We start from the raw sequence: 24998 nt of genomic DNA on the forward strand, positions 1-24998 counted from the left end.
TGGTGCCTATATCTAGAAATTGGAAAGACACCAAATAAATGAGTTATCAATGCTTCACAAGGATCTAGAAAAAGAACAGCAAACCAAATCCCAAACTAGCAGGAGAAAAGAAATAATTAAAATTAGAGAAGAAACCTACAAAATTGAAAACAAAAAAAAATACAAAAGATCAGCAAAACAAAGAGCCGGATTAAAAAAAAATAAACAAAATTGACACACCATTGGCCCAACTAACCCTTGGGTTCAGGAGCCCAAGAACATGGCCTTCTAATTCTGCTTTCCCAGGCACACTAGCAGGAAGCTGGATTGGAAGTGGAGCAGCAGAGATTTGAACTGGTAACCATATTATCTCAGGCAGCAGCTCCAACCAGTATGCCAACACTCTGGCCTCAGAGTCCATGTTTTAGTGTAAAGTTAAAAAATCAAGACAAATTGTTTGCCAAATGATAGACATTTAGAATGATGATCTGAAAATAAACACAGGTATTCACAACTTAATTTTTATAAAGGAGCAAAAGCAATTGAATGTAGAATGGATTGTTTCAATTAAAGGCGTGTAACCAACTCGATGTGACTTTTAAAAATAGACACTCTACACAAAACCCACATCTTAGAATTGAAGAAATCCCACAAACTTATTTCATAGAACAAAATATGAAGCATAGATGGGTGGGCATTTGGCCTAGTGGGCAAGACATCACTTAGGATGCTCACATCACATACATGAATAGTTGGAATGGATTTCCAGCTCTTGCTCTTAATTCATTTTCTGCTAATGCAGACCTGGGAGATACTGGTGATGGCTCAAATAATTGGAATCCACAACCTATGTGGGAGACTTTCCTGGCTCCCAGGTTTGGTGCATTGTACAGTGAAAGCATTTGGAGAATGAACCAGTGAATGTTCTCCCTCTGTGTCTCTCTCTTTATATCTCTCAAATAAAGAAATTTAGCAAAACATATTAATAATAAAGCTCCTATAAGAAAACATAAAAGAAAAATAATTGCAACCTTGATTTCACCATTAGTTTCAAAAACCATTAGTTTCAGAAACATGAGTCAAGTAATAAAATCTTAAATTGAACTTTATCAAAACAAAAAAGTATACTCTGACAAAGTTTCACTGAGAAGATGAAAATATTAGCTGGAGACTCAGAGAAAATATTAGGAACTCACATTATTTGATAAAGATCTTACATACAGAATATATGAAGACAATTTACAATTCAACAAGAAGAAAACACCCCAATACAAAAATGACAAAAGTTTTGAGCACCTCAAAGAAGATAACACATGAAAATTTTATCAGCACAAGTTATTTGTTGAAAATTAAAATTAAACTGAGATAACATTATTTACATATTAGAATGGTTAATTTTAAAATATGAAATACCTAGTACTGACAAGAATACAGAGTAATATGGACTTTCATTCATTGCTGATGGAATTGCAAAATAATAAAATCAACAGGAAGATAAATTGAATTTTTTTGTAAAGTTAAACATAAAATTATCAACCCAGAATTAGTGCTTTTATGTATCAAGTTTCCATAACTAAAGATAAAATTTTATCCACATAACAGTAAGCTTTATTCATAAGCAACAAAAAGTGCAAGTCATCATTGCTTCTTTCAAAAGATAAACAATACATGGTACATCTATGTAGTTCAGAGATGAAAAGGAGTGATTTATTGATTCATTAAACACATTTTCTGAAATGTTCCTGCAAAGTGCAAGAAGCCATACAAATACACATTGCCTAATTCAGTTCATATAACTTTCTGAAATGGCAAAATTACAAGGGTGGAAAACTAGTCAGAGGTCAGAAGAGTTGGAGTAGGTGGCTATGAAGGGATGAAGAGCACATTTTTCCCTTGATGTATTCATCTGCATGGTACAGGTGTGGTGCACATGTGTCTGTGAATGTGGATATCCTACATTACCAGGAGTTACTATTAATGTACACAAATGCCAACAAACAAACAAACAAACAAACAAAAACAGCCATATGATGAGAGGTCCTGGGATGGAATACACATTTTGGAAGTTAAACCCTGTATTCCAAGTGTACACCTTTAAAGCTGACCTATGGAACCTTTGGAAACTAGTGCTTTGATTGGAAATTATGCAAAATACATAACTGATAAACTTTACATGCTAGTCAACAAATTCATTTCTCACAATGATAAGTGTAAAAATTCTGAATATTTTTTGCTTCTATCCTTCTAGTGAATAAATTAACCAATAAATGGTAAATAATGGGATCCAGGTTCCTCTCTGTCAAATAAAAGAAAGCCACCAACGACAAAATGGAGAGCACCATAATACATCCTGGGTACTGATGCTGATTCTGAGATAACAGTATAAAATTGTGCTTAGTTTCATAAATGTGATAACAAACACAGAGCCATTTCAGTTAGATGTGTGTTTGTGGGTTACTATATTTTCCAGTTTTTGGAGTCCAGAAGAGAAATATTACACTAGTGGTGGGCAGTTCAGCACCTTGATCTTGGTTTGTAAATGCCATTTTCAAAACAGAAAAAGACTTCTGAGATTATGGGGAAAATGGCTGATTGTATATCTTGGGGAAGGAAAATGAAAATGAACAATTTGAGCACCAGAACTAAAGAAGTAACCAAAAACAAAACAAAACAAAATGAGGACTCTTTAAACGGAAAGCAAAGTCAACATGAAAGACTACACAGCTACTGAAATTGGAGCTGTTTTAGCAACAACCAAGGAAGTTAATTGTCAACTCATGTTATAAGTATTATATGCGAATGACCAAACTGATGTTAAACTGTTAAATCAAAAGTAGACCATTCTTTATTACATGGGAATGCAAAATAGTATATGTAGCCATCTGCCTTCAAGATAATGTAGACTCAGCTCCTCCTCCTCAGTGGGTGCTAGACTTTGTTTTTTTTTTTAACTTTTATTTAATGAATATAAATTTCCAAGTACAGCTTATGGATTACAATGGCTTCCCCCCCATAACATCCCTCCCACCCGCAACCCTCCCCTTTCCCACTCTTTCTCCCCTTCCATTCATATCAAGATTCATTCTCTTTATATACAGAAGATTAGTTTAGCATACATTAAGTAAAGATTTCAACAGTTTGCTCCCACACAGAAACATAAAGTGAAAAATATTGTTTGAGTACTAGTTATAGCATTAAATCACAATGTACAACACACTAAGGCCAAAGATCCTACATGAGGAGTAAGTGCACAGTGATTCCTGTTGTTGACTTTACAAATTGACACTCTTGTTTATGGCATCAGTAATCACCCTAGGCTCTTGTCATGAGCTGCCAAGGCTATAGAAGCCCCCTGAATTCACCAACTCTGATCATATTTAGACAAGGCCATGGTCAAAGTGGAAGTTCTCTCCTCCCATCAGAGAAAGGTATCTCCTTCTTTGATGACCCATTCTTTCCACTGGGATCTCACTCGTGGAGATCTTTCATTCACTTGTTTGTTTGTGTCGCTCCCCCTCTTCATGGAGGAACGACACAGGACCCTGCGCTGTTCTTTCGTCTGCTCGGCCCTCCCCGGGTTTGCTGCTGATTCTTCCTGGGTTGGCTACTGTCCCTTCCACCTCCGTGGAAGGGCGGTTCCCCCTGGCCACTTTCCCCACTTCCGCAGGGGAGCGGCACACTGCCGGCCAGCTCTCTCGGGGGCTGCACAGGTGTTCCCCTTAGATGTTCCCCTTAGATGTTCCTGGTGCATGCCGTCTCTCTCCTCCTTTATAGTCCTCCTCCGCCAATCCTAACTCGGCTGCCCACACGCCGAGTACACTGCTCTCCTCCAGTCAGGAGCAGGATCAGCTCCTGGAGGTCATCACTCAAGTTGGCAAGAGGCAGCTGCGTAGAAGCTGTTTTCTCCTCTCCCAGCGCCATATTGTGGGAGAGCAGATGCATAGAATAAGTCTTAATTCCAGTAACTCAGTCCAGTCCGGGTTGCTCCCCACAGTTTGTTTGTTTGTTTGTTTTTTCCAGAGTGTGTTGGCTTTCCATGCCTGAAATACTCTCATGGGCTTTTCAGCTGGATCCGCATACCTTAAGGGCTGATTATGAGGCCAGAGTGCTGTTTAGGACATCTGCCATTCTATGGGTCTGCTGTGTATCTCACTTCCCATGTTGGATCGTTCTCTCCCTTTTTTATTCTATCAGCTAGTATTTGCAGACACTATTCTTGTTTATGTGATCCTTTTGGTTCTTAGTCCTATCATTATGATCAATTGTGAACAGAAATTGATCACTGGGACTAGTGAGATGGCATTGGTATATGCCACCTTGATGGGATTGAATTGGAATCCCCTGGTATGTTTATAATTCTACTGTTTGAGGTAAGTCAGCTTGAGCATGTCCCGAATTTCACATCTCTTCCCTCTCTTTTTCCCACTCTTATATGTAACAGCGATCACTTTTCAGTTAAGTTTCAGCATTTAAGAAGAATTGTGTATTGATTACAGTATTCAACCAAAAAATTAAGTAGAACAAACAAACAAACAAAAAAAACTAAGAGGGATAATATATTAAGTTGCTCATCAACAGTCAGGGTGAGGGCTGATCAAGTCAGCATTTCTCCTAGTGTTCATTTCACTTTAACAGGTTCCCTTTTTGGTTGTCAGTTAGTTGTCACCGATCAGGGAGAACATATGGTATTTGTCCCTTTGGGATTGGCTTATTTCACTCAGCATAATGTTTGCCAAGTTCCTAACAGGGATCATTTTTCAGTTAAAATTTAAACACCTAAGAATAATTGTGTGTTAATTACAGAGTTCAACCAATGTTACTAGGACAAAAAAATACTAAAATGGATAAAGTATTACATTGTACATCAACCGTCAGGACAAGAGCTGATCAAGTCACTGTTTCTCATGGTGTCCATTTCACTTCAACAAGTTTCCCCTTTGGTGCTCAGTTAGTTGTAGCCGATCAGGGAGAACATATGATATTTGTCCCTTTGGGACTGGCTTAATTCACTCAGCATGATGTTTTCCAAATTCCTCCATCTTGTTGCAATTGACCGGGTTTCGTTATTTTTGACTGCTGTATACTATTCTATAGAGTACATGTCCCATAATTTCTTAATCCAGTCTACTGTTTTTGGGCATTTGGGTTGGTTCCAGGTCTTAGCTATTGTGAATTGAGCTGCAATAAACATTAAGGTGCAGACAGCTTGTTTGTTTGCCAATTTAATTTCCTTTGGGTAAATTCCAATGAGTGGGTTGGCTGGGTTGAATGGTAGGGTTATATTCAGGTTTCTGAGGAATCTCCAGAATGACTTCCATAGTGGCTTAAACAATTTGCATTCCCACCAACAGTGGGTTGGTGTCCCTTTTTCCCCACATCCTCTCCAGCATCTGTTGTTGGTAGATTTCTGAATGTGAGGCATTCTAACCGGGGTGAGGTGAAACCTCATTGTGGTTTTGATTTGCATTTCCCTGATTGCTAGTGATCTTGAACATTTTTCCATGTGTCCGTTGGCCATTTGGATTTCCTCTTTTGAAAAATGTCCATTGAGGTCCTTGGTCCATCTCTTAAGTGGGTTGTTTGTTTTGATGTTGTGGAATTTCTTCATTTCTTTGTAGATTCTGGTTATCAACCCTTTATCAGTTGCATAGTTTGCAAATGTATTTTCCCATTCTGTTAGTTGCCTCTTCACTTTCCTGACTGTTTCTTTTGCAGTACAGAAACTTCTCAATTTGATGCAATCCCAAATGTTAATTTTGGCTTTGACTGCCTGTACTTCTGGGGTGTTTTCCAAGAAATCACTGCCGGTACCTATATCTTGCAGGGTTTTTCCAATGCTCTCTAATAATTTGATGGTGTCAGTTCGTAGATTTAAGTCTTTAATCCGTGTTGAGTGAATTTTTGTATAAGGTGAAAGATAGGGATCTTGCTTCATGATTCTGCATGTGGAAATCCAATTTTCCCAGCACCATTTATTAAATAGACTGTCCTTACTCCAGGGATTGGTTTTGAATCCTTGATCAAATATGAGTTGGCTGTACATGTTTGGATGGATTTATGGTGTTTCAATTCTGTTCCATTGGTCTATCCATCTGTTTCTGTACCAGTACCATGCTGTTTTGATTACAACTACCCTGTAGTATGTCTTGAAATCTGGTATTGTGATGCCTCCAGCTTTGTTTTTGCTGTACAAGATTGCTTTAGCTATTCAAGTTCTCTTGTGCCTCCATATGAATTTCAGCATCATTTTTTCCAGATCTGAGAAGAAGGTCTTTGGTATCTTGATTGGTATTGCATTGAATCTATAAATTGCTTTTGGGAGAATGGACATTTTGATGATATTGATTCTTCCAATCCATGAGCATGGAAGAGTTTTCCATTTCTTGGTATCCTCTTCTATTTTTTTCTTTAAGGTTTTGTAATTTTCATCGTAGACATCCGTAGTGTCCTTGGTTAAATTTATTCCAAGTTATTTGATTGTTTTTGTAGCTATTGTGAATGGGATTGATCTTAGAAGTTCTTCCTCAGCCATGGCATTGCCTGTGTATACAAAGGCTGTTGATTTTTGTGCATTGATTTTATACCCTGCTACTTTGCAAAAATCTTCTATGAATTCCAATAATCTCTTAGTATAGTTCTTTGGGTCCCCTAAACAAAGAATCATATCATCTGCAAAGAGGGATAGTTTGAGTTCTTCCTTCCCAATTTGTATCCCTTTAATTTCTTTTTCTTGCCTAATAGCTCTGGCTAGAACTTCCAGAACTATATTGAATAGCAGTGGTGTGAGTGGGCTTCCCTGTCTGGTACCAGATCTCAGTGGAAATGCTTCCAGCTTTTCCCCATTCAATAGGATGTTGGCCGTGGATTTTTCATAGATTGCTTTCATTGTATTGAGGAATGTTCCTTCCATACCCAGTTTGCTTAGAGTTTTCATCATGAAAGGGTGTTGTATTTTATCAAATGCTTTCTCTGCATCTATTGAGATAATCATATGATTTTTCTTCTGCAGTCTGTTAATGTGGTGTATCACATTGATTGTTTTGCGTACATTAAACCATCCCTGCATACCAGGGATAAATCCCACTTGGTCTGGGTGTATGATCTTTCTGATGTGTTGTTGCATTCTATTGGCCAGAATTTTATTGAGGATTTTTGCATCTATGTTCATCAGAGATATTGGTCTGTAATTCTCTTTCAATTTGCATCTTTTTCTGGTTTAGGAATTAAAGTGATGCTGGCTTCATAGAAAGAATTTGGGAGGATTCCCTCTTTTTCGATTGTTCTGAATAGTTTGAGAATAATTGGAGTTAGTAATTCTTTAAATGTCCGGTAGAATTCAGCAGTGAATCCATCTGGTCCTGGGCTTTTCTTTGTTTGGAGGGCCTTTATTACTGTTTCAATTTCTGTCTCAGTTATGGGTCTGTAGGTTTTCGATGTCTTCATGCTTCAATTTAGGTAGGTTGCATGTGTCCAGGAATCTATCCATTTCTGACAGGTTTCCTTGTTTGCTGGCATACAAATCCTCGTAGTAATTTCTGATGATTCTTTTTATTTCTGTGGTTTCTGTTGTTATGTTTCCTTTTTCCATCTCTGATTTTATTAATTTGGGTCTTTTCTCTTCTTTTTTTAGTTAGTTGGGCCAATGGGGTGTCAATTTTGTTTATTTTTTCAAAAGACCAACTCCTTGTTTGGCTAGTTTTTTGTAATTTTTTTTTTTTTTTTTTTGGATTCAATCCTGTTGATTTCTTCTCTGATTTTAATTATTTCTCTTCTCCTACTAGATTTGGGTCTGGTTTGCTCTAGATTTTCTAGATCCTTGAGGTGAATTGAAAGCTCATCTATTTGGTGTCTTTCCAATTTCTTGATGTAGGCACCTATTGATATAAACTTTCCTCTTAACACTGCTTTTGCTGTGTCCCATAAGTTTTGGTATGTTGTGCTGTTATCCTCATTTACTTCCAGAAAAATTTTGATTTCTCTTTTGATTTCTTCTATGACCCATTGTTCATTCAGGAGCATGTTGTTCAATCTCCATGTGTTTGCATATGCTCTAGGGATTGCTGAGTTGCTAATTTCCAACTTCATTCCTTTATGGTCTGAGAAGCTGCATGGTATGATTCTAATTCTTTTGAATTTGCTGAGACTTGCTTTATGGCCTAGTATGTGATCAATCCTAGAGAAGGTTCCATGTACTGCTGAGGTGAATGTAAAATCTTTAGCTGTAGGATTGAAAGCTCTGTAGATATCTGTTAGATCCATTTGGGCTATAGTGTCGTTTAAATCTACTGTCTCCTTTTTGATTTTCTGTCCTGTTGATCTGTCTATTTCTGAGAGTGGAATATTGAAGACCCCCAGTACTATTGTATTGGGGTCTAAGTCTCCCTTTAAGTCCCTTAACAAATCTTTTAAATAAACCGGTGCCCTGTAATTAGGTGCATATACATTGATAATTGTTATATCTTCCTGTTGAATTGATCCCTTAATCATTATATAGTCCTCCTCTTTGTATCTCTTAACAGTTTTTGTGGTAAAGTTTATGTTGTCCGATATTAAGATGGCTACGCCTGCTCTTTTTTCATTTCTGTTGGTATGGTGTATCTTTTTCCAGCCTTTCACTTTCAGTCTGTATGCATCTTTGTTGGAAAGATGTGTTTCTTGTAAGCAGCAAATAGATGGGTTTTGTTCCTTAAGCCAATCAACCAATTGGTGTCTTTTAACTGGACAGTTCAGGCCATTAATGTTCAGTGTGACTAATGATAAGTGATAACTTTGCCCTTCCATTTGCCAAAGATAAGTTCTAATATATGCTTTGAATTCCCTGTGATCTTTATCACAGGGTGCTAGACTTTGTAACACACTTCCAAAGAATAGCAAATGGGAAAGGAATCTCAGGAACATCAACTTGGAAAAATGTAGTTAAAACAACCTTACCCATTGGATCAAAGTTAATATCACCAGGGGAAAGTATGTTCACATTATATGCTCTGAGACTCTGAGGCAAATGAGAGAGAGAGAGAGAGCGAGATTGAGAGAGAGATTCATTCCCCAAAGGGCCACAATCGCTGGAGCTTGGGGGATCTGAAACCAGGAGCTAAGATCTCTCTCTGTCTCTCTCTGTCTCTGTCTCTCTCTCTCTCTCCCTCTCTCAAGTCGTTGGGCCCCTGCCTCTGCCTCTCCGTAACTCTGACTTTCAAATAAATCAATAAATCTTAAAAAAAAGTCATTGTGTGAAAATGAATCAAAACTTACATAGAACAAAATATGGAAACAAATCATCTTAAGTTGTTAGATTAAACTGTATTGGCAATATGCATTTGGTACACTTTCCTAAAATCCTACAAACACAGCAATTAATATTTTTAATTTTTATTTATTTATTAATTTTAATTTGAAAGGAAGAGACACACAGAAGGAGAAAAAAGACAGAGATAGAGAGAGATCTTTCATCCCATGGTTCACTCTCTAAATGCTGGCAAAGCTTGAATTGGGCCACATTGAAATCAGGAGCCAGGATATTAACCTAGGTATCCCATTTTTATGGTAGGGATCCAACTATTTGAGCCAACACTCTTTTTTTTAACTTTTATTTAATGAATATAGATTTCCAAAGTACAGCTTATGGACTACATTGGCTCCCCCCCCCATGACTTCCCTCCCACCCACAACCCACCCCTTTCCCGCTCTTTCTCCCCTTCCATTCATATCAAGATTCATTTTCAATTTTCTATATATACAGAAGATCAGTTTAGTATACATTAAGTAAAGATTTCAACAGTTTGCACCCACATAGAAACACAAAGTGAAAAATACTGTTTGAGTACTTGTTATAGCATTAAATCTCAATGTACAGCACATTAAGGACAGAGATCCTACATGAGGAGTAAGTGCACAGTGACTCCTGTTGTTGACTTTACAAATTGACATTCCTGTTTATGGCATCAGTAATCTCCCTATGCTCCAGTCATGAGTTTCCAAGGCTATGGAAGCCTTTTGAGTTATCTGACTCTCATCTTATTTAGACAAGGTCATAGTCAAAGAGCCAACACTCTTTTGCGGTCCCAAGTGCACATTAGCAGGAAGCTGAAATTGGAAGCAAAGCCTGGACTTGAACCTAGGCACTCGGATATGGGATGCCCTTGTCCACGTGATTTTTTGATTTATTTTTTTTCCTGTCAGTGAAGAGTTTTTATAGGTAAATTGATGAGAGAGAGAGAGGGAGTGAGTGAGAGAGAGAGAGGAAGAGAGAGAGAGACAAAGACAGAGAGAGAAAAATAGATGAAAGATTATATGCAGCAATTATTTATAAAGCTATAGGAAGATACATCCCAGCTTGAAATGGAGAAGGTAAGGAATAATACCAAATAACATGATTCCCTAAAACTCAGGAATTAATGTGAGCTATATCTGGAAACAGAGACTGGGCAACAATGTGAGAAAATAGCTATTTATATATTTTCATCTATATATATATATATATCTATATATACAAATTCTTAGCTAATAAAAATTCCAAAAAAAAAACCAAAAACATTTAGGAAATATGTATTTAATTGACGAACATTAGCACTTGATGTTTTTAATAAGCACTTTCAATATTATAATCTGTTAAATATATGCTATTTTACATTAAAGAGGTAAACAGTGGTTTTTGTGTGTGTGTGTGTGAGTGGGAGAAGGACAAGCATGAGTGTGTCAAGGTGATAAAGCGAGTTAACTTCTTATCTCCTATACTAAGAAGTCAGCAGATACAGTCTAACACTGTAAAATCAATAAGTAGTTATGTAAGCATGTCATTTATCAATATGGAGCTAACACACACAGAATTAGGTTAAAAATTTATAAGTAATTGCTTTGGTAGAGAGTTAAATAGTTAGAAACTGCTATTTTTCATAACCAGCTTAGCAGAAATAATTGACCCTTTAAACTGATTTGAGCATTTATTTCGAGTAAAAATAAGCTTAATTTAAAAGTTAATATTGGTGTGACTGTATGCAGAAATGTATATTCTCCATGCACCTCAATAACACATTGTAGTTTTTTTTTCTACATGTACTGTCCAATTTCTGCTGCAGTTTTTCTGGCATTTGATATCAGTAAACTTAGAATAGCTCAGACTCATATCTAGGAAATCATTACTGAACTGTCCATGCAGATTCAATTGCTTATTTATGTGTGTCTTCACTGTAATTCAAGCACTGCTCCCTAGTACACTGCATTGAAATATCAATTACACGCCTGCCTTCATTTCTAGGCTGACTGCTCATGGTAAGAACTGTTTTTTAATTGTCTCTGTATTTTAGACTTCACTACAAAGCATTGCAAGTCCCAAATTAGTGGTTTTAAAATGAACTCAAGTAAATGAATCCTATTCAGTGAGGTCTTCAGGGAAGTATGCCCCATGAAGGTTATGCTCAAACTATTTCTTAGTTGGTTTCGTATAGCAGGTGTTTTAATCTGTCCATGCTGCTAAGAAAAATACTGTAGGTTGTGTGGATTAAACAACAGAGATCTTTTGTCATAGTTTAGAAACTGGGCAGTCTGAGATCAAGATGCCAATATATTTGGTTCCTAGACAGGGACTGCTTCCTGGATTGCACACAGCCATCTTCCCATGAATGTTAGTATGACTTTTCCTCCCTGCTGACGCATAGAGTGCTCTGTCTTCTTCCTATAGGATGCTCATGCTGGGGCTGGTATTTTGCACAGCTGGTTAAGACACCAACATCCCATATTTGAGTGACAGTTGGAAATTCTGCTACTGAACTTTCAGTCTAACTTCCTGCTAACATGTCTTGTAAGGAAACAGTAGAAAGTTAAATTGTTTGAGTCTCTGCCACCTACATGAGAGACCCATATGGACTTCTGAGTTCATCTGGGGAGTAAATCAATAGATGGGATGTCCCTCTCTCTCTCACTCTTTCTCTCTCTCTTTCTCTTTCCATCTCTCCCTACCTCTCTTTGTGTGTCTGTGTGTGTGTATCTGTCAATCACTCTTTCAAATAAAGAAATAAGTGAATCTTTTTTTAAAGAAAATGTTGATGCAATCATGAGAAGGCTGCCTTCCCGGCCTAATCAAACTTCGTTGCCTTGCAAAGACCCCATCTCCAAATACCATCACGTTGAGGGCTAGAACTTCAACACATAAACTTGATGCAAGGAGTCCCAAACCTATTTAGCCTGCAACAATGGGAAAAGATGTGAATATTTGAGTTAAAACTCTATATGTTATCAATTATTCATGGTTTTGTTTTTCCTATCCAACATGTCAGTACCAATGACTACTTAGAGAATTTGTAGAATGCGTCCTACTATATATTCTTTTCATTTCTTTTTCTTTTTTTAGTGTTTGAAATATATTTTTGTTGAATGAAGCTACTCAATATTTGGAGTTGATCTGCTACAGAAAAATATTATTATCTGATAAGACATTTTATTTCACTGGCGCCGCGGCTCACTAGGCTAATCCTCCGGCACACCGGGTTCTAGTCCCCGTTCAGGGTGCCGGATTCTGTCCCAGTTGCCCCTCTTCCAGGCCAGATCTCTGCTGTGGCCAGGGAGTGCAGTGGATGGGAGACCAGGAGACGCACCTGCCTCCTGCCATTGGATCAGCACGGTGCGCTGGCCGCAGCGCGCCAGCCGTGGCGGCCATTGGAGGGTGAACCAAAGGGAAAGGAAGACCTTTCTCTCTGTCTCTCTCTCTCACCGTCCACTCTGCCTGTCAAAAAAAAAAAGACAATTTATTTCTTCTGTTTCAAAATAAATACTAAGCAAAATTAATTCAAAATATGAGTTTTCTGAGTAGGATTGTACAACTCTCATAGAAGTTTCTTCTCATGGCAGTTTTGTGTCTGTCCAAAAGTGATTTCATCTCATAGTTGTGATCAAATATTCATTAGCCTCTGGGCCCTGACTAAATAGAACAGAAAGATTTTGTCTCTCTCTTTAACAAATATCATACAATATGTTATCAGTTAACATTTACTTTTTAATTATTTTTTCAGGAATTTATTAATCTATTAGATTCTCAGTTTCGCAGAAAATGTATGATAATTACTGCAACATAATTCTCAAACACATAGACCAGCATCTCTGATGAACATAGATGCAAAAATCATCAACAAAATACTAGCAAATAGAATCCCACCAAATGTTAAAAAGATCATCCATCCAGATCAATGGTTTATTCCTGGGATAAATCCCCATGGATACAGGGATGGTTCAAAAAACTCAAATCAAAAGCAGGATACAACACAACAAAATGAAGGGTAAAAGCTATGATCGTCCCAATAGATTCAGAGAAAGCCTTTGATAAAAGGCATCGTTCTTTCATGATTTAAAAAACAAAACCCTAAAAGCTGAGTATAGAAGAAACACTTCAATGCAATCAAGGCAATATATGACACTCCACACCCAGCATCATATAGAATGGGGAAATGCTGTTTTCTGGTTTTGTTGTTTGTTTGTGTTTGTTGCTGTTGCTTTATCTTTCTCTGGTTTGGGAATTAAAGTAATGTTGACTCTCATAGAATGAGTTTGGAAGAGTTTCCTAGCTTTGAATTGTTTTGAATAATTTAAGAAAATATTGGATATGTTCATCCTTTAAAGTTTGGTAGAATTCAGTAGTGAAGCCAATCAGTCCTGGGCTTTTCTTTGCTGTGGGACTCTTTATTATTGATTCAATCTCAGTCTTGGTTAATGTTCTATTTAAGTTTTCTATGTCTCTGTACCTCAATTTTAATAAATTATATGTGTCCACAACCTATCAATTTTCAAGATTTACCAATTTGTTGGTATATAACTGTCAGTAATAATTCCTAATTATTCTTTTATTTCTGTGATATGAGTTGTAACTTCCCAGCTTCATCTCATATTTTGTTAATTTGGGTCTTCTCTCCCTGCCCAATTTTTGGTTATTTAGGTTAATGGTTTTTCAGTGTTATTTTCAAAAAACCACCTTTCTTATGAAAATTTTGTGTGTGTGTCTATAAATTTTTATTTTGTCTATTTCTCCTCTATTTATTATTCTTCCTTATACTAATTTTGGATTGGGTTTTTTCACGTTTTCCTAGGTCCTATTGATGCATTTTTAGATCATTTATTTGCCAGCCTTCCAATTTTTTATGTAGACATTTACTGCTATAGACTTTTCACTTAACACTGCTTTTGCTGTGTGCCACACATTTTGATATACTGTGTTTTCATTTTCTTGGTGAGACGATTCTGCTCATCCCAACTTGCATTTATAAATGCATACTGACAAAAGCCACCACCACCACCACCCTCACGCTTTCTGTGAATGTTAGCATGTTCTTAAAACTTGACTTATAGTGGAATCACTCAAAGCTGTGGAACAATATTACACAGGTGAACAGTTCATAATGGGGATATTCCTAATTCTGGCAGGATGTGTATTGATTTTCCCAAATTTTAGAATTGAAACAGAGGAAGGATACTAGTTTCTCTTGAATACCCTGAAGCTATAGAATATAAAATCCTTGAATTTCAGTCAGTGATGTTTTATACTGTTTGAGGTAAAGAAATTGAGGAAGGCTATCATCAAATAGTGAAGAGGATAACTATGCATAAAGCAGAAATACTGGAGTTGGGAGTGTTGAACTTCTATGTTTTTATCTTATACTTACTTTTCTTCACACACTTAGGTGTGAATCCTTCTTTAATTTAAGCTATTTGGAACTTGATTGATAGTACTCATACCCCAAATTCTAGTAACAGGAAAAATTTTACTAAGGAAAGAATTATAAATGAGAGATGATTAAAGCAACATTGAATGGACTAGGTTAGAGTTACGAGATGTAGGGTCTGGCTTGTTAAAACAATGAATTATATGTTGTTATGAACAGTATTTCTAGGCTACTTCCTGATCTTCCACTTTGATATTCTTTTTTATTAAAGATTTATTTATTTATTTGAGAGGCAGAATTACGGTCAGAGAGAGGCCTTCCATCCACTTGTTCCCTCCCCAAATAGCCTCAGTGGCTGGATCTGGGGTGATTTGAAGCCAGGAATAGGAGCTTTGTCTAGATCTCTTGCATGGGTACCAGGGACCGAAGCACTTGGGCCCTTATCCTCAGTGGCAGGGAGCTGGATTGTAAGTGGAGGTGCCAGGTCTCAAACCAGGGAACATATAAGATGCCGGCACCATGGGCAGAGGCTTAACCTACTACGCCACAGTGCTGGTCCCCACTTCAATATGCTAAAATCTCATTAAAATGCTTTTGATATATGTTAATTTTATCTAAATTCTATTGGAAATGGTTGTGAATAATCCTTCCCCAAGACTTCAATTGAGTGACCAGAGAGAGATTTGGATGAGACATCAAAAGGCTTTGACAGCAGTGCAAAGTAGCTCAGGAGAGTGTCACCCACTGCAGAAAAACAGTCACAAACTTCTCACGAGTACCAGATACGTAACTTGGCATCCTGACTGCACGGTTAGTGCAGTGGATACTGAGAGCTCAGAGCACTCTTGGGACTACTCAAATACATCTGAGAAAAATGTTAAGATAAGAAAAAAATAGCCGGCGCCGCGGCTCACTAGGCTAATCCTCCGCCTAGCGGCGCCGGCACACTGGGTTCTAGTCCCGGTCGGGGCGCCGGATTCTGTCCCGGTTGCCCCTCTTCCAGGCCAGCCCTCTGCTGTGGCCCGGGAGTGCAGTGGAGGATGGCCCAGGTGCTTGGGCCCTGCACCCCATGGGAGACCAGGAAAAGCACCTGGCTCCTGGCTCCTGCCATCGGATCAGCGTGGTGCGCCGGCCGCAGCGCGCCGGCCGCGGCGGCCATTGGAGGGTGAACCAACTGCAAAAGGAAGACCTTTCTCTCTGTCTCTCTCTCTCACTGTCCACTCTGCCTGTCAAAAAAAAAAAAATAAGAAAAAAATTGCAATGGAGTTAGTAAGGGATGGTAACCACAAAACTGTGATTATTTTAGACTTAGTATGGTGAAGACAATTGACTTCAAACATAACTACCAGAATCAATATATGAAAAATAAATTGGCCACAGTTGATAATCACAAGATTGTTACTAGTATAGTTCATCATTAGCAGGGATAATATTGATGAGAGATAATAAGGAAATTTAAAAAGATGGGAAGTTTGTTGTATTAGTTTCTACAGCTGTGTAATAATTTACCACAAACTTACTGGCATAAAGCAATATCGATTGACTACCTCACATGTTCCATCAGTCAGGATTCAGGCACGGTTCGGCTGGAACCAAAGTCAGGTCTCACAAAGCAATAGTGGTGGAAGATGTTTAGAGGTGTAGGAAGATGCAATCAGAGATGGAGATGTAGAGGGAACGTGTAAACACTCTTTCAGGAATCCTTTTCCCTTTATGTGCATGTGTGTGTTTGTGTCCATACACACAGGTCAATAGAGCTTTAACCATGGGATGATATGGGTAAATGATGCTTTAATTTGCTGTTTTATTTTTACTTCTCTTTTCAGAGAGTTCCTTACTGTGATGTCCATATTCTGCTACATCATCTGTTAACTGGGTAAGTACATGTGAGTTTTCCTAATGCTCTATGACAAAATTTTTGATATTTGAAATGGAAATATTATAACTATCTTGGGTTATTGTGAGAAGTAAAAGTATTAAGATGTATAACATTCTTACTTAGGGTGGTGTTTGAGAGAAACCAGTCACTCAATTATCGTCAAATGTCGTTAATTGTATTGGTTACTATTATTACGGTATCCACCATACCAAAGATTCTCAGTATCTTTAGTAAACAGTTCCTACATAAATGAGTATGAATTAATAGGTATTTATTTGATTGAATAGGATTTTTTTCCTCTAGATCCAGTTCACGAAAGGTCAGAGAAACCAGTATAATCTATATCTGTAAACCAGTATAATCTATATCTGTGCTAAATGTATTACTCTGGACATTTATCAGAAAACACTGAATTACAGACACAAACTAAGTGAATTTAATAATACGTAAACACAGCTCCAAAAAAAAGTACTGAAATTAATCTTGAATGACCTCCATGTAGACAGAACTGTGATTATGTTCCCACTAAAGCTGGGAAAAGATGTACCCTTTTGTACAGATTCTGGGTAAGCAAAACTCATGGAAGATGAGTAATATTTCTATTGAATTTTCTTGCCTGACATACAACTGAATCTTTCTTTAAAATTTCAAATTATCTCTATTTGATTGTCTATTTGACTAGAATCATTAGCAGCTAGTGAATATTATAACTTATTAATATCTACGTTTTAAAAAATAATTTTCAATAAATTTATGCATCACAAAATATCATTACTGGATAAAATAAGACTGTTTTCTCAAGATGAACTGAATAATAATTTTAAAAGAAAATATTCACTATATATGTGTAAATTGTAATTGTACTAGTGTATTTTATAGAATCATGTGTTCTTAGAATTGGCAAAGGACCTTCATTTCAGTTGGGAGATCTTGGATATTATAGTTTTCTTTGTGTGTTAGTTTTAGTTAACACTACTGTTGGTGATAGTCTCTGGGCTATATATTAAATAAAGATTTATTTATACCTCACTTGATTCCAACAAGGAATTAAAGTAGTTGTACCTAAATTATTGGACCATAAATTCTGTTTCTGAAAGCTATGTTACCAAGAAATTCTCTATCAGTTCTATTCTCTGATTGAAATTGAAACCATATCAAAAGTTTATAAAGCAATGCACTTATTTGACATAGTGAATTTTCTGACTATTGTACACATTCCTGAAATACATTTCTATTCTTATTCTTTTTTTTTCCCACTAAAAAAGACCAATTATTTATTCCTCAATTGTTACATGGCACAACTTTTTTTTTTTTTTCAGAACTAAGATATGTAGTATGGAATAGCATCAATAGAAACTGCAGTTTACAAATCTAGTTTTGGCCCTGTGCTGTGGTGTAGTGAGTAGAGCTAATGTCTGTGATGCCTATATCCTGTATGAGCACCGGTTCAAGTCCAAGTTGATCCACTTCCAGTCCCGCTCCCTGCTAATGTGCCTGGGAAAGCCTGAAAGATGGCCCAAGTGCTTGAACCCCTGCTCCCACATGGGAGACCCAGAGGAAGCTCCTTACTTCTGGCTTTGGACTTTGCATCAGCCCAATTCTATCCATTGGAGACATTTGGGGAGTGAATCAATAGACGGACTATCTCGCTCTCTCCCTCTCTTTTTCTGTAACTCTGCCTTTCAAATAAATAAATTCATCTTTAGAAAAAAAAGAAGTATCATTTTCAGATAGAATGGTGTTCACAAGCTGCATATCACCATTAATGAGCCTAGGAGACTGGACAAGTGAATAAACTCTGAGTCTTTTTGTACTGTCTTCTTTTAGGGATGAAAATCTAATTAAAATAATTATTAAAAATATTCACTGAGATATATAGTATGTAAATTACTTCATAAGGAGTCAGGTCAAAACAAGTGGTCAATTAAAGTTAACTTGATAATTTTGATAAAAAACAAGGAAGTGAATAAAGCATAGCCTCAATTTCCAACCTGCTAATTTCAGAAAATTTAAATTATCATCAATAAAATATTTTTAAAACTATGGAAAACCAATCAGACTTTACAGAGTATATACTGGACATTTTTACCAAATAATATGCCAATTTTTTTTATTTTTATAAGAAGATATGGTCAAACTGTGTTTGAGTGTGATCAAAGCCATGGTGTAGAAAATAATATATTTTAACTATATTTTTGACATAGCATGGAAAAAAAGAGAAAAATATAGGAGACCTATGTGGTATGGTACATATTATCATCTTCTTATGTGATTGCAACCAATTAAGTTGCAATGTACTATCCACAGGCTGGGATGATCAGTTCAATTGTTGGCATTGCCAAAAGAACATGAAACAATAATCTTTTACTTGGATTTGAAAATCAGTTTCAGAATAATTCTCATGACTGCTCTAAATAATTCCTAAAACTAAGAAACAATTTCCACATGACAGTTGTAAATTCATGTGTGCACAAAAACACACACCTATGGTATAGTGATTGTGTAAATTCAGCTACTTTGGGAAAATATTAGATTAACAGTATTGTGTAAATCTAATACAGTGTTGTGTGTACTCTAATCTAACATTGCTATGAACATATGAGATGACCTAACAAAAATAGATCTGAACTAATACTCTCTTTAAAACCATTTTATATTTAAGTATTTCTTCTTCAGTTTTGCTATTCATGTGTGTTCTTTTTTCTATAATGGAAAGAATAATATCCTTGAAAATACGAGAAAATATGGAAACAAAAAAAAAAAAACTCAGGAGAACATAAACACTTCAAAAAAAATTTATTTTATTTATTTGAAAGACAGAGTTACAGAGAGAGAGGTAGAGACAAAGAGAGAGGTCTTCCATCCGCTGGTTCACTCCCCAGATGGCCGCAATGGCCGGAGCTGTGCCCATCCGAAGCCAGGAGCAAGGAGCTTCTTCCAGGTCTCCCACGTGGGTGCAGGGGCCCAAGCACTTGGGCCATCTTTTACTGCTTTCCCAGGCCATTGCAGAGAGTTGGATTGGAAGAGGAGCAGCCGGGATTTGAACTGGTACCTATATGGGATGCCAGTGCTTCAGGCCAGGGAGTTAACCTGCTGTGCCACAGCATCGGCCCCCATAAACACTCTTCTTGCTGACAACGGAGGGAAGGAAATTTGTCAAGTAAAGAAACATTGTAATATTTGGTGGCTAGAGAATTCTCATTTGATAATTTCCACTGAAATTGCTTCTCAGAGGTCACCAAGTAATATATCAAAATAAAATCAATTCATCCCTAATTCATATTATTCATTCTTCAAATATCTAATGGAGTTTATTTATTTATTGCTATGTGTCAGGTGCCATGCAACTTGCTAAGCACAGAATATAAAATAGGAAAGTTTGTAACCTAATAGGGAAAGCAAATGTGAAAGAAATTGTTATAAATGGATGTACAAGTAGAATGCTACCTATTTAAAACTAAGTTCACGCAGAAAGTTTTGAGTAAGTGAGACTTCAGGTGAGTGTTGAAAAGTGTGTGTGAACACCAGACAGAAAGTAACAAAGGAGTGAAAGGGTGCTCCAGAGAAAGGAATGTCACGGTAAGCATGGGCTATGATGAGTCCTGCCAAATTCAAGGCAGAGAAAACTGTCCCATGGCACAGCAGTGGAGCAAGGCGGAGTTAGAGTCCTTAGTGTAAAGACCTGAAAGCAAAGACAATGGTTTGAATTAATTCCTATGGCTCATGAGAAGTGATTTGAGAATATTTGTTTCACACAACAGAAAATTCTGGAAGTGGGAGAATTCAATAACATGCACTTTTTGCTTTTCATCTACTCATCTTTAGTGTGTATGTTTTATTTTCATATTTCATCACTAAGATTGACTGTTCCACTCCAGATTTCAAACCCTCCATTGAAGGAGGTCAAAGCAAAGGAGCAGAAACAGGAAATCCCTTTCTAGTATATTTCCACTTCCAAATCATTAACCAGAAACAGAGGCCAGGGAGGCTGGAAAGATAAATAATTTTTCTCCAGCCTTTTTCTAAAAGATCAGGGAATAAGGGCATGCGAGAGACTCTGTGTAGTGAATCATACTATCTGTCACTTTCAGTGTTTGAACACCCAGCACCCCTCCTTCGCAGGATGGCACTTTAAGTAGAATGTCATTCAGCTCAAAAGCCAGGACCTTCATGTTATTAATAGTTCTGTGTGCCACATTAAGCCCTCATCCATAAGGACACCTGGTTTTCTACTCCACTCAACAATTCAGGTGGTAGAGGCCATGTAGGTAGAGCAGTCCTCAGGCTGGTCTTCCGTGCAGGTATAGCAAGGAGATCTCTGGGAAAGAGTCTGTTCTTACAGGTCAGTATTCTTTCTGGACCAAGGTTTCACCAGCATCTCTCTGTATCATCGCTAAATCTGCCTCCTGAAGTCCAAAATGATTTCAGAGACCAGCTTTGCTATCTTTTGGGTTGAAAACAGTTCAAGTGGCATTGCGTTACCCACCGTCCTTATGTCTATGATTTAATTATAATTCACACTGTTCAGAGAGATGCTGAATCACAAAAGCCTGTCAGAGGATGCTGGCACAACATGAGAATTTTGCATGTTCATCTCTTCTCAGCCTTCAAATTTATATTAACAGCTGTCATTCCTCAGGAAGCTTCCTGAAGAAATACTGACCATCACGATGAAAGAGAAATAAACCATATATCGCCTCAAGCAGGGAATGGCTGCTGCTAAACTGTCTGAATGCAAACTTAAGATGTTCAGTTTAAGTCTCAGATGACAAGAATTTTTCTGTTCCATAAACTAGTCACATATGTCTTGTTTAATATATCCTGTGTAGACAAAAAGCAACTCTCCTACCACAAAGGTACAAAGTCAGAAAAAGAACAATTTTGCATGAGGCAAACTAACTAAAAATAGAGGTCACCAAGAGTAGATATTTTAAGGGCCAGAGAATTTCTTTGAAATGAATTATATGGGATAGACAAAGAGAAAAGGAACTAGACTGTGTAGCACATTTAAATAAGAAAAGCAATTTTAAGATAATGCACTCTTGAGTACTTCGACTTGTGTGATTTTTCTAACTTTACATGTGAGATTCTTGACTCTGATGGGATAAATTTGCCCCAGGTTTCAGGTTGGATTTTATGAACAAAATAAAGGGATTATTTATAAATATACATACATTATATAGTGAGGATAACGTGTATAAATTTACCCATCCATGTATACACATACAAACCGATTCAATCGTGACAAACTACACAGACTCAGCCACCCAAAGAGCCTTGGGACTTAATGCTCATTTTCACTGTGAGAACAACCTCAATTACTGTCTGGTCTGGATTCCTTATGTCCCACTAGACTTCATTCTGAGTTTCACATGTTTTCTGACATAAAAAAAAAAAAAAGTTGGCGCTGATGTTTTTAGGTTGTCTGGCCCTACATGTCAGTCTATATTTATAAATTTCCACAAATGTTACCTGACACTGCTTTATTATCAAGGTTTATTGCAAGCTGAACTTCATGACCAGCAGCTTCTCCTGAGCACTGCATGTCTCCTCTCCTCCCCTGCCTTTCTTCTATGCCCCCTTCCTCTGCCTCTCCTGCTTCTCCTGCCTCTCCCTCTCCCTTTTTAGAATTTGTGGGACTAGTGGAACTTCTGAGGACCTTGTGGTCTTTGCTGATGGTTCTGAACATTATAGTCAGACAATGCAAAGCCATTGTAAAATGTCAAAAAGTAATTTCAATGACATTATTGCATTTTAGCACTGTCTCTGCAGGTAGCAGTTTAAAGGTGTGATTGAAACTACTGAGTCAGGGTTAGGAAGATAGTTATAGAGACTATTATAATGTTTCAAACATTGATACAGAATGAGGCATATGTTGTGATATGAATATTTGCTTTAGATCCCAAAGTCAAGAGTTAATGGCACTAGAAGTGTGGAAAACTAATCTAATTACAATATTTGGAGATGAGGCTTTTGGGAACTAATTAGGTTGGATTAGATCCATAGGATGTGTCTCTCATGACTGAATCCTGGTGGCTTTATATAGACAGACAAGCACACTCCCTGTCTCTTGCCGTCTTTGACTCTTCCTGCAAGAACATTATTACCAGAGGCTGATCCAATGGGGCACACCAGATCTTGAACTATGAGCCTCCAGAACCAAGCCTGAATAAATTTCTTGCCTTTATGAAGTAGACTACCTAAGGTATTTTATTAGAATCACAAAAGCCGATTAATGCAGTATAAAACTTAAGGTTAATTTGGGATATGGACTTGACAGTCTTGTGGAATTTCTTGAGTGCTGGGAGGAGGGAGAGAATGAATTCTCAGAAGACTGCTAGGTTTTGGCTTCTTGGATGAAGAAGAAGTTCTGAGAATGATGTAGCAGGTGCATGCAACAATGCTGTGCACACCAAACACTGAATTCCTAGCAGAAGATTGAGAGTATGAAAGATGTCACTCTGTTGATGACCATCTTTTCTCTCACTGTAAGTGGTGCCCATAAGACAATGAGATAGGATATGAAAGTGATTTAATGTTCATGAATGATAATGAGAGTATATTCTTGTGAAACAGGGATCAGTTGTTGTATTAGCTAATTCATTCTCTATTTTCCAGATCGGGAAAAGTAGTAGAAAAGTTAATGAGAATTTAATCTCCTTGATATAAAATGTCAATAACATAATACTAATATAATGTTGATATAAAGACAAAAGAGCAAAACATGTGAAATTTCCTATCCCAGTATTGTATGCATACATTAGTTAATATTAATCTGTCAAAATAATCAATGTCATAAATATATACTAAATGATATCTGCTATTGTTTTTCAAAATTTTTTATAACCAGGACAGCTTCTTTTATTGGGTGACAAGAGCAGACCAATAATACTAACAGATTATTTTAAACTTTACTTAATTTATTTATTAGAGAGAGAGAGAGAGAGAGAGAGAAAGATGGGGATCTACTTACTAGGTGGTTTCAAATGCCTACATCTGTGACTGGAATTGGGTCAAGCTGCAGCCAGGAGCCAGGAACTCAACTGGGTCTGTTGGTAGCAGGGACCCAGTACTTGAGCCATCACCTTCTGGTTCCACAATGAGCATTAACATGAAATTAGAATCAGAAATGGAGCCAGACACTCCAGCATGGGACGGGCATCTCACGCAGCATCTTTGCTGCTCCACTGTCCACCTGTATATGATTTCATATATTAATTAACAAAAATCTCACAAGGCCCCCATTAAGGTAAATATTGCCTATTCTTGACTTACTAATTCTTCAGGTCATGAATATAGTAAATGCTAATACCATGAAAAGGGAACAGATCTTTCTGACCCTGGACTGAACATGGTAATGATGCTTTGTCTCAAAAATAAACTTAAGCCTTGTATCCCCTGGATATTAAAGCAGACTAGACATACCAAACAGGACTGACATTACAGGAATTGAAAAGAGCCTTACCACCAATGGCCTATGTTATTAATGTCATTTTGTTTCTGAAATCACTGGCTATAAATGACATCTAGAAAATAAACAAACAAGTCTTCTGTCACTATGGAATAGAATTTTAAAAATACATTTTACCTGGTGATCTTTTTTTACTTTTTTGAAGTGTTGCGTCTTTTATTTTCATAATCACCCTCTTCCATATTTCTTTATTCATCAATAGCACCGTTTTAATGATACTTATTATATTTAATCCTTCTTCCCATTCTCCTCTTCATGTAGTTTTTGATTCCATATGATGGCCATTTGGGCACCACTAAGAATCTAGAGATCTCTAGGATTGTTTCTTTTGTTTTTATTTATATTTATTTATTTATTGACAGGCAGAGTTAGACAGTGAGAGAGACAGAGAGAAATGTCTTCCTTTTTCCGTTGGTTCACCCCCCAAGTGGCCTCTACAGCCTGCGCATTAAGGCCATATTGCTGCACCGATCCGAAGCCAGGAGCCAGGTGCCTCCTCCTGGTCTCCCATGCGGGTGCAGGGCCCAGGGACCTGGGTCATCCTCCACTGCACTCCTGGGCCACAGCAGAGAGCTGGACTGGAAGAGGAGCAACCGGGACAGAATCGGCGCCCCAACTGGGACTAGAACCCGGGATGCCAGTGCCGCAGGTGGAAGATCAGCCTATTGAGCCATGGCACCGGCCAGAATGCTTTCTGTAACTGCTTTCAATGTAGATGAAATCAATGGGTTGAGCACAATCCACAAAAAACTTGCAATCTTCAGAAAGGGGAGAAATACATCCTTTTAGTTCAAAATGTTGAAATATAACATCTGTTTCAATATCTGTGGTGTAGGATAGCTAAAAGGACACTGAATTTGGAAGTCTATGTAGAGTACTGCTGTTAACACTTTTCTATGCCTTCAAAGTCATTTGCTTTCTTGACTTTTTCCCCTAAGAGAACATGGGGCTTTTAAGGAGACAGACTGTCATATTCACATTTTTCCATCTCCACTATGACAGTTTCTGACACATGCCAGATGTGTAA

This window comes from Oryctolagus cuniculus, chromosome 2 (genome assembly GCF_964237555.1).
Source record: "Oryctolagus cuniculus chromosome 2, mOryCun1.1, whole genome shotgun sequence".
Lineage (NCBI taxonomy): Eukaryota > Metazoa > Chordata > Mammalia > Lagomorpha > Leporidae > Oryctolagus > Oryctolagus cuniculus.